The following is a 12053-nucleotide window of genomic DNA, read 5'->3' on the forward strand; positions in this document are numbered from 1 at the left end:
GCTGCTGCAATGTGTACTCTGACTTTAACATCAGAGTCTCTTTCCCATGTAGCTAAACTGTCTAGATTTCTTCTGAGAGTTTTGTTAGACCAAGTTAGATCTAGGAATGGCAAGGCTTTTCTGTACTCAGCTACAAGGCCATCTGACCAGATGCGGACTAATTCTAATAAGTTACTGGTGACTTTCAAAATCTTTCAGTGTATTCACTCACAGTTTCAGCCTCCTTCTGTACACAACTAGTGACCTTTGACCAATTCACTTTTGGTCCAACAATGTTCTTTAACTCTCTCAGAACTCCCTCTCTTAATTCATCTTTACTGGCATGTTATAGTAACAGCACACTCAAAACTGTTGAATTCAGATTCAGTTAGAATTTGTGACATCAGCTGTGTGACTTCTGCTAACGACATGTCATAGAGACACATTTTGCTGATCAATGCTCTTCTGAATTCAGTAAAATTTGTGCGTTCAGTAAACTCTGGGATAGTCTCTCTATATCTTTAGGTCTTAGCGCTTTGGCAACAGCTCGGACAACAGAAGAGTTGGGAGGAACACTTTCAGTTCCCTCAATTCCCTGAGAACTTCTCCTAGCTCCACATACCTTCACTGAATTTACAGGCACATCAGTTACTGACTGGATGGCTACATCTGTTTCAAAGAAAGCTTGTAAGTCAGGATAAATGTTATCAGGCTGACTAACTTCTACCACATCAGATTTTGCTGCAGTTTAATTCCTTAGTCAAAGAGGATACTCTAGCTCTGAGCTCTTTGTTCTGTTTCTCTAGCTCTGAGTTACGCTGAGAATGTTGCGTAGCTAAAGCTAAACCAAATTCTCTGTGGCAGCAGATAATGCCTTTCACATTGTTTTTGCGAATACATGATCCTAGTACCTTTTTACATTCTTCAACTGACCATACTTTTTCTGGATCAATACCAAATTTCTTTATCAAATTCAATCTGACTGACTCTGTCACTATTGAGTCCATGTGCTGTCCTAAAAATGATTTGAACTCACTGTCTGTCCATGAAGGAGTAGCTAGTCCACCTTTCTTAGTTGTTGGAATCAGCTTAGCATTCCTTCTCAACATTTTGTAAAGTCTTTCTGACACAACAGGACACTTCTAACACTTCCCTGGCAAGCAGAGGATACACTTGTTAACACACCTGTTAACTTTCCCTGGCAAAGCAGAGGATAGCTGGATTCAGGTGAGAAGCTCTATCCAGGGCACGGCACCAAAACTGTTGGAAACTCTGAAGCGAAGACCAGGAGACTCTTGGGTAATCTTCAGCAGAATTATTTATTGAGAAAGCTCTGCTTAGCACTGCCGTCATCAAAAGTCTCACCAAAGCAGTGATATTTTGGAGTTTATATACATTTCAAGGGGGAGGGATACATAGAGGTGGAGACAATTTAAACAAAGCAAGCAAATGGAATTTGAAGCCTTGATCTCATCAGCATTAAAGTGTCATATAAATACAGAGGTGCCTGACAGTATGGCCCATACCTTCACATTATCATAGAAACAAAGGCACAGCTGTGCCTTGATCTTAAGAAGCCAGATGGTCAGGAAGAGCAAACAAAAGGTCAATATCTCAGAAACCTGGGCTGTTTGACTTGATCATCTCAGAATGTCATCATCTTAACCTCAAAATGTAAAAACACAATGTACATAATATTACATTGGAACCTAGATTTAACATTTTATAAATCTGTAATCCCACAACCTAGAACTACAGAGAGAAACAGGAAGTATATTTATTAGGCCTAAAGGGAACAGGGAGGTGATATTCTAAAGGTTGACTTTTTCACACAGTCATGTTCCGCTGGAACTAGATAGTACTAATTATAGTAAGTATAAAATTTTGTCATGTGGCAAGACAAGATGAAGAAGAAATACAAAAGTGCAATTTGACAATATTTACACAAACACTAGACTGGAGACCCATGAGCATCTGCTCACCAAATCACTCACATTTCTTTCAGTGATCACCTAATGCATATAGAGTGGTGGAACTATGATGTCATTTTGTAGGCAACAACCCATTTTAGCACTTCTGGTTCCATCGTCCCAGAGTCAATGGGTTTTTTGAATGTGAGTTTTTTTTATCTGTTAAGTTTCTTTAAGAAGGCGGTTGCTAACAAGTTGCTAAATGTAACTACAGGCCCTGTTGGAGACATTAAACATCATCACGCCAAACAGTTTATTAGTTTACATTATTTTCCAATTGCAGTGTAATTTATAGTACAATTAATTGTAGAATAACCAATTAACACTAGAAGTCCCAGAGAGCACTTTTCTACCTATAAAACCCACAGGACAGCCGATGGGCTGGAAGGCTTTAGGCTAATATCCTTAATCAGCTGTGAACAGTTGCTTTTGTTATGTAAACAATTTGGGGCCATGCTGAGCCACTTCAAGGAAACTTGTGTTTCACTTTGCCATCTTAGGGAGAAATCAACACACATGTTTTTTTTTTCCTTTGTTGCTGAGATTTATTGATAAAAATAGTACAAAATAAAATAAAGAAACCAACCATTTGTACACATATTTACAAATAATATTAAAAAGTGAGTGAGTAATCCAGCAATCACTCACAATCCTGGCACTGCCATGGTATCTCCCGTCTGCATTTACCACATGTGTATCTGTAGCAGTGAACACATCGCACAGTGGCATGATTGTTCTTGCATTGGTGTTTGACCTGACACATGGCTCTTTTTCCAGGGCTAGGTGTGGAGGGTTGTGTCCGAAGCAATTGTTCTTTTTTTGCCTTCTTCGCACACATATGAGAGTTAGCCAACTCTCTTGCAAGCTCCACCAGGAAGTCCACCCGTCTTTCCTGCCTTTCGGTGGATGCTTGATACAGCACATGTGCATTCAGTGCTGCCATGTCAATCATGTTATAGAACACGGCAACTGGCCAGCGCCGTGTCCCTGTGCGGATAGTGTACTCCCGCACCATCTGGTCCATCACATCCACGCCGCACTTTGTGGTGTTGTAAAGTGTGACAGTGTTTGGCTTCCTTTTGGTGGTATTATCAGTCTGAATCACGCTGTGCATGCTGCTAAGAATGTAGACGGTCTTCCGTTTGGGCGCATACGCCGTCAGCGTACCAGCAGTGGTTGAAAACACCTAATAAATAAGATAAATAGTTATTTTCATAGCACTTTTACACACAATGACACAATGACTCACTTGATCCCCACACACTGGAAATTGCAGCAAACTTATCAGTCTTTGCTCGATCACTCCGGGTGGACCTGTCATCAAAGCGTAGGTGTCGCGTGATGTCTTGAAAGCGGTTTCGCGGCATTGTTCCAATGATATGTGGGTTTCCCAGGTTTGCTGACCAGCAGTCACGTAGTGATGGAACCTTGGTAAGCCCCCGCAAGATGACAATTGCAATAAATGCCATTAGTTCAGGGAGGGCCATGAACCAATGAACATGCTCCGTTTCCTGTGCATGTTGAATAGGAAGCTCTGAAGGCGACTCGAGATACTTTTCCTGGCCATAGCCGTTGGCTCTCCATCTGCAGCATACGCTTTGATTGGGGTGAAAGGGAGACGCGTCCCCACCTGTTCTTCACGCCACACTGTGCCATCTTTCACTGTCTCTGTCAGGTCAGTCCCCAAACGGGCTCTCTTTTTTGGTTGAGGAGCAGTCTCCTCATCTGCAGTGTGAACAAATTCAAATTGTGAGCAATGGAAAAGTCAAATGATATCACAAATGCATGCATAGATACTAATAATAATTCCAGTATCTCCTTCTCTGTATCAGAATAATGTCTGAAATATCTTCCTAAATAAAAAGATACAACTAAAGCAAAGAAACAACTAATAATGTTTTGCACTTCAGATGGCAGTGAATGTCTGCTAAGTAGTACAAACAAAAAAGTGGACAATACAAAAAAGGCAGAGTAAATATTTATTTCACTCCACTCTGCTTTTTTGGTGTTTTCCACTTACTGGTTTGAAATGAAATAGGAAATAATATGAAATGAAACTTAACCTGAAGACAGATCAGACAGATCTGAGTCCGAATCCGGCTGAAGTTCTATGTCTTCTCCATCTGAGTCACAAGGGTTTACTTCACTCAGGATCATTTCCAAGGCCTGCCGAGTGGTGAGTCTTCTCTGCATTTTCTTTTCTTGAGGTCAATCAAGTTCTCTGCTTTTAGCAGCCCTCCCTCCCCCACACATACAAACAAGCCACCAGCAACCATTCACACACACACCCCCAACCCCCCTGCAGATTGCTCAGGTAATGACCATATTTACACAATAATTGATGCTAATGATAGCCAAAAGACTAGCCAGTTAGCATCCACTTGGCTAAAGGAGGGTTACAAATCTCTGGGACTTCTAGTGTTAATAGTTTCTCGCATTTTATATTGTTGTTCGACAATGTTTTTTTCCCCCGAAATGCATCACAAGTCTTGGAAGATGTTCATTTTATCGCTTTCCTACTGATGCGGAGACTCTGGGTTCAAGTAAGCTCATATTACAATTATTCCATGTAAACACCACATTTACCGGCTTAGTCATAATGACAGTGAATCTTTTACGATGCAAAGTGCCTAAAGCCACATTAAAATTAAATGTTTATGGCCCCATGAAGCTGTTACAGATTGAGGATTTTCTAGAAGCAATGATAAAATAACATTTTGTTTACTCTCCCTAACAAAATTATAGCTGAAATATGGTACTTTATTCACTAAAATAAGTTTAATCTTACCATACCCCCCCCCACTCTGCTGTTATTTAAGAGATTAAATGCACTAGAATTTTATTGTTTATTAATAAAGGATTTATTGACTTTTAATGCACCTTATTTCGAAATGTACAGAAAGTCTGAAAAAGTTGTGGGAAGTGTGGTGGTGGTGACGCGGGCAACCGTGGAAGTGGAACTGTGGTGCTGTAGTTCGTTTATAGCCCAAGTTCAGCTTTTAAGGTCTGGCGCTTTTATTTAAGCTTAAAAATTCATAAAAGTTATATTATTTTGTGGAGATTAACTTTATGGACAAAACGTGTAAGTTTCATGAACTATGATTTAACACAGAGCTTATTTTTTGCGATAATCCAAAAGCCTATCGAAAAACCCCTATTGGCTTTTGTCGAGGGAACCAGTGTAATACTAACAGCTGATCCGCCTAGAAAGTGATGTCATAGCTCGCTTACTCTATTGCATACTGAAAAGCAATTTCTCAATCCAAACTCGTTTCTGATTGGCTCAGTTTAAGTGCACATCTGATTATTTTTGAAAATTTTTAGGAACAGCAATGTACCAGAAAATCAACTGTATTCTTACCCCACAGCATACAGTAAACAATGTTTGATCATCTTAAAGTTGGTATACACCAAATCAACATCAAAGAACTAGTGGAGATCAGCTTTACCTGGACAAAAAAGTTGAGTGAGAGTAAACTGTCCATAACAGTTGTATTTGTCATTAAAAAAAAAGGAAATTTTGAACAAATAATGCGAATATAATTTTTTTTTTTTTAAAGCAGAGCTTGCTTACCATTTTGAGTATAAATCGTTATAATCTGTTGGCCTTCACTTATATTAATTAGGCTACATATTGGCATGTTATTATAAAAATATTCACACACTGGAATGCCCTGAAAAAATTAAATAGTCTTCTTTTTGTGCCCTCTTGTCTTCGTAGTTTGCTTGTCTTGCCAATTTCATTTTTTCTTGTGTGCTGGTTTGCAAAGCTGAACAGCTAATCAGACATCTCTCTTTCATCAATGGTGCCAACATGATGGATGCCAATTCAAGATTCTCAATCAGCCAAAAAGCCCCAACATACCTGCATTGGTCAGTAAAGTAATCATCACACACAAATTCAGATGCAGGATCCTGGTTTGAAAAATCTCCATAGCAGAAGGTAGAAATGAACCTCTTACTCTTTCTTCAGCATTTTTAAGTGTTTTTGATCGAACTGAGAGAGTCAGCAGACAGGAACGAGGGGAAGTGGTTACATGAGAGTGGGACACCACCAAGAACCACTGAGCTCCAGAGAACAACCTGATGATCAGAGTGTGAAACAGCTTAAGATATGATTTTAACAGCTGCCTTTTGACAACCTAAGAATTTTCATGACTGTGTATTGTTTCTATTATATTTGAAATATACTACCGTTGACACATAACAAATATTTAAAAAATAAATCAACATCAAAATTGTATATTAAAATGTATAGACATTGATTTAAATATAAAATATAATATATTTAAGTCCTGTGACTGATCAACGTTTATTTTAAGTTTTTCCACTATTTTAAATGCCTTCATTAGTTAAAGTCCTGTAAGTGTGAATATGTTTTTAAATTACATATATTCTGAGTAATTTCTTAAATATGAGATCATGAAAGCTGTGCATAATAATACAAATAAATCAAATAAAATGTTGTTTGAAATACTTTAGATGTAGAGTTTAGCATACTTCACCAGCATGCAGACAATGACATTATATATATATATATATATATATATATATATATATATATATATATATATATATATATATATATATATATATACATATATATATATAAAGAATAATTATTTATTGCTATATTTTTGGTAAAGAAAAAAGTTGGTTTTGTGTTTGAGGTCTTGTATAAATGATCTTGCAAAGTAGCACCTCTGGTTCTGAACATACATGTATGCCAGGACTTAACAGTGTAAATGCCCCCAAAATATATGCACTATTAATTCCAGTTCATTAATTAATATGGTGACAAGGCTAATATTTTCTTAAGAATTCACTCACTGATCTCAGTAATGTGCACTAAAATGGCCTCTTTGATGAGTTGTGAGACAAGCCTCATGACCCACACACTTCCTGTATTCTAGGACCTTTTTTGCGGACCAATGCTAACACACAAGCAACTGTCTATTTTTAGGCTTATTTCGCAAAAGCTCTCATTTTAAAAGATTGTAAGCACCTTTGAATCACTTATAACTGAACTACACCCTCATAATAAGGACTATGTTCACCATTTTGACTGAACTTCTTCTGCTGATGCACTGATGCAAAACACCTCTACACCATATTACTGTGCAGCTCCCATAGTTACGTTTTCTGTTTAGCAGCATAGTATCATGGGCTGTGTTGTCCAGTGGAAGAGAGTAATTTGAGTTTACATAGCAATATAACATTTAAATGAAAATGAAAAAAAAAGTAAATAAATAAATGAAAATAGCAATAAAGTACTTATGTTTAACAACACCCTTTTTTCTGTGACTATACTGAGAATATAGCACTCCTCATAAAAATATTCTTTTGTGTGAGAATGGAAAGCTCTGTAAAATGATCATGTTTGCAGGAAACTGATGCAATATGGTGGATAAATTCCATTGGTCAAAGTTCCTGAAAGAAAACGTGCACAGATCTTTGTTTAGGGTTTCCACCTGGTTTCAGTGTCATAGAAGTAGACCTGAAGCAGACAGACCAAAATCCACCATAACATTAGATGCAGATATGGGCTTGTAACTGAATAGACATCTTGCTATTACTTCTCCTGACTTCGACTTGTTTTAGTTCAAGTCTATTTTAAAACAGAATGATATGTCATCATCAGTAAAGTAAAAAGATGATTCAAAAGATATTTGAGTAACATATAAATTAACCAAACCTACAATGATTTAAACTTTTAGTATTCTGAGGTAGTGCACTTTTGTCTTTATTAAAGTGTTCAATGAAGCGTTTAAACATCTCATTAAGGAGGATGAAGTGTAATTTCTTATAATTTACAATAATTGTTTGTTATTGTGATTTGACAATTACACTAATTACAATAATAGCTTGTTAATGTGATATGCACTAGGAGATGATTATTTAAAAAAAAATTAACATTGTAAAAAAAAATAGCTAAAAAACATGCATTCAAATTTTGTTATTCATGCAAACTTTATAACATTTAAATGTTTTTAAGTGTGTGTGTGTGTGTGTGTTTATTATATATAGAGCCGGCCAAGCCACTAAGCGACCTTTGCAATTGCAAAGGGCCCCGTGGCCAGCAGAGGGCCCCCCTAGAGTCACTGCTAGCTAGTGGGTGAAAAAAATCATACATCAAAAGTAACATAAATAAATAAATAAAAAGAAATGGGCCTACAGCGCTCTTTATCAGGCATCATGATAAGCACAGTTGTTATTTATTCACAGTTGTTATTTATCCCCGCGAATCTTGACCCTGACTGACCTCTATGATGTCACTCGTCACCTGGTCAGTGTCTGTCAGTCAGTCACTCCGACGTCGACGATGTCTGACAAGAAACGAAAATATCTTTCTGGCCATGAAAAACGACAAAAGAAGAGGCTGGAAGAAGAGAAGAAGCAAGAAGATAAAGGTAAAGGTACGTAAACCTGTAGGCTTAATTTTCCGATACCTGTATGGAGAATCTGCAGTCTAAAAGTCTTATATTGAATGCAAACACTTACAGGGGAGGGTGTTGTGAGGTTTTGCGCTTATGTTCTCAGACTTCGCGTGTAGCCTCCCCTGTTGGTGATTGGTTGGAACACTATTTGTTTTGGTTTTGAGTGGTTGGTGAAACCAATTGTTTTTGTGTGCAGATCTCAGAGCCTAGGCTGCCTACAGAGACGCGTTTTTTGATGGCCTGCTTATGGGGCAGGCAGCTAGCGGATCGTCAGGAAAGATTAGATGAATGTGATCATTTATGGTTGGGCCTTTTTTGGGCCTGAAATCGCTGATACATCCTTTAATTCAATTTTTTGTTTTTTAGCAAATTACTTTTTTCCAAGGAGACCATATATGCATGTGCGCACACACAAATACACAAGTTTGGATTTTAATAGTTCTATTGAAATGTTACCTAATTCTTATTATTGTTACTATTAATCTTGTTTGTGGTGTTTTAGATGTTATTGTTAATTTTGTTTATTTGAAAAATTCAAACATTTAAATGTTCTATTTATTATTTATTTTATATAATATTTTATTTAAATGTTATTCTATTTGCTCTATTTCATATAAATTGTATATAGGCTGTTGTTTGTGCCTCTTAAACTCTGGTGTCAATTAAAAATGTTTCTTTGATGGTCAGTGAAAATCACTTTATCAGTCTTTTTATTCAGCAAGTTTATCAGTGTGTGTTCATTGCACTGCACTGCCATTCAGCTCAGTGGTATCATAATTTTCCTGTTAGACATCAAACATGGAACTCAACTCAAGAACTCAAGGTCTTTTATTGTCATTCTGTACATGTTGCCACATAAGAACGAAATACTTAGGACCAGCAGCGTAAAAAAGATAATTAACATACAGCATACATAGAATAATTAAAACATAATTTAATAGACTAAAAAAATTAAAAATAACATAGTAGATATAATATGTACAGTATAGTTATAAGGTAGTCATTGCTTTTCTTTAGGCCTTACTTAAAACGGTCAAAGGGGCCTCTAACCAAATTTTGCTTAGGGCCCCGAAAGGTCTAGGGCCAGCTCTGAGTTTATATATATATATATATATATATATATATATATATATATATATATAGTTACATTTTCAATATCACACTGTATTATATAATATATATATATATATATATATATATATATATATATATATATATATATATATATATATAAAATACAGTGTGATATTAAAAATGTAACAAAAAGCTCTATGTAACAGTACAAAGTGAAGTAGCCAGATCTTTTACTAATGGCACACAGTGTGCTCCACAGTGCAGCTTGTTCTGGTGAAGATCCGCCCACCTACACAGGAAGAGTCTGTCTGATTGATATAAAAAGCGACCAATCATAGTTTGTTTTGTGTTTATACAGCTTAGGGGCAGGTTTATCACAAGAAGTTAATATCACAGTAATAAAATGTCATGGAGCAGTAAAGCTGATCACTTCACAATCGGTTGCACAGAAAACACCAAAGAAATTAACAGAAACTTTGTGATAATTTCTGTTCCTCCAAAAAGAATAAGGAATATTTCATGAACAGAAGTAAAGCAGATTACAATGTTTGTCAGTAATTTCCTTATTTGCTAAGTGTCTCTAACACAACTGTGAATGTATTTCAAAGATTTGATTTCACTAACCTGGCAAACTTTAGCAAATCCAGTGCATCAGCCCAGTGCCTTATGAACACAACTTCATTTCCAAGTTCGCCCAAACTTCTGGCAATGGCATAGAAGCCAGCCCACCAGACTGGAATGGACTAGCTTTTTTTAGACAGCATTTGGCAGTTATATGGCAGTCAGACCGTGGGTGGTCCGTGGGCATGTAGTCTAAGACTGAAACTACACTTTGTGAGACCCTATGTTCATGAAGTAAATATTATCTCGAAGGGTGGAACAGCTGTCAAAATATATAAATAAATAAATAAACACTTGAAAATTGCTGTTTGGAAAGTTGTCATGGCACAAAAAAAAAAAAAAGGCTGTCGACATAGAACCACAGAGAGAAACAGGAAGTATATTTATTAGGCCTAAAGGGAACTGGGAGATGATATTCTGAAGGTTGACTTTTTCACACAGTCATGTTCCACTGAAACAGCTTTGCTGGAACTAGGTAGTACTAATTATAGTAAGTATAAAATTTTGTCATGTGGCAAGACAAGATGAAGCAGAAATGCAAAAGTGCAATTTGACAATATTTACACAAACACTAGACCGGAGAGCCAGGAGCATCTGCTCACCAAACCACTCACATTTCTTTCAGTGATCACCTAATGCATATACAGTAGTGGAACTATGATGTCACTTTGTAGGCAAAAACCCAGAAGCGAGTTAGCATTTTAGCACTTCTGGTTCCATCGTCCCAGAGTCAATGGGTTTTTTGAATGGGAGTTTTTCTTATCTGTTAAGTTTCTTTAAAAAGGCGGTTGCTAACGTTGTTAAATGGAACTACAGGCCCTGTTAGAGACATTAAACATCATCAAGCCAAACAGTTTATCAGTTTACATTATTTTCCAATTACAGTGTAATTTATAGTACAATTAATTGTAGAATAAATAATTAATAGTTTCTCGCATTTTATATTGTTGTTCGACAATGTTTTTTTCCCCCGAAATGCATCACAGGTCTTGGAAGATGTTCATTTTATCGCTTTCCTACTGATGCGGAGACTCTGGGTTCAAGTAAGCTCATATTACAATTATTCCATGTAAACACCACATTTACCGGCTTAGTCATGATGACAGTGAAACTTTTACAATGCATAGTGCCTAAAGCCACATTAAAATTAAATGTTTACGGCCCCATGAAGCTGTTACAGATTGAGCATTTTCTAGAAGCAATGATAACATTTTGTTTACCCTCCCTAACAAAATTATAGCTGAAATATGGTACTTTATTCAGTAAAATAGAGTTAATCTTACCATATCCAAAAAAACCCTCACTCTGCTGTTATTTAAGAGATTAAATGCACAAGAAATGTATTGTTTTATTGTTAATTAATCAAGGATTTATTGAGTTTTAATGAACCTTATTTCGAAATGTACAGAAGAGTCCTGTAGTTATGATTATTTCATTTATTCAATATACTATTTATTACTAATGTATCATTTAAGTTTTAGTTTGGCTCTAGTTTTGTATTTATTCCAGTTTATATGAAAAGGTTCATGTAGCGTGGATTAAAATTTATCCACAGAGTAAATCCTTTTCACTGAACATGTTAAAAATAAGTTTGAAAAAGTTGTGGGAAGTGTGGTGGTGGTGACACAAGCAGCCATGTAAGTGGAACCGTGGTAATGTAGTTAATTTATAGCCCAAGTTCAGCTTTTAAGTTATGGCGCTTTTATTTAAGCTTAAAAATACATAAAAGTTATATTATTTTGTGAAGATTAACTTGATGGACAAAACGTGTAAGTTTCATGAACTATGATTTAACACAGAGCTTATTTTTTGCAATAATCCAAAAGCCTATGGAAAAACCTCTATTGGCTTTTGTCGAGGGAACCAGTGTAATGCTAAATGCTGATCCGCCTAGAAAGTGACGTCATAGTTCTCTTACTCTATTGCATACTGAAAAGCAATTTCTCAATCCAAAATCGTTTCTGATTGGCTC

This window comes from Cyprinus carpio, chromosome B9 (assembly GCF_018340385.1).
Source record: "Cyprinus carpio isolate SPL01 chromosome B9, ASM1834038v1, whole genome shotgun sequence".
Lineage (NCBI taxonomy): Eukaryota > Metazoa > Chordata > Actinopteri > Cypriniformes > Cyprinidae > Cyprinus > Cyprinus carpio.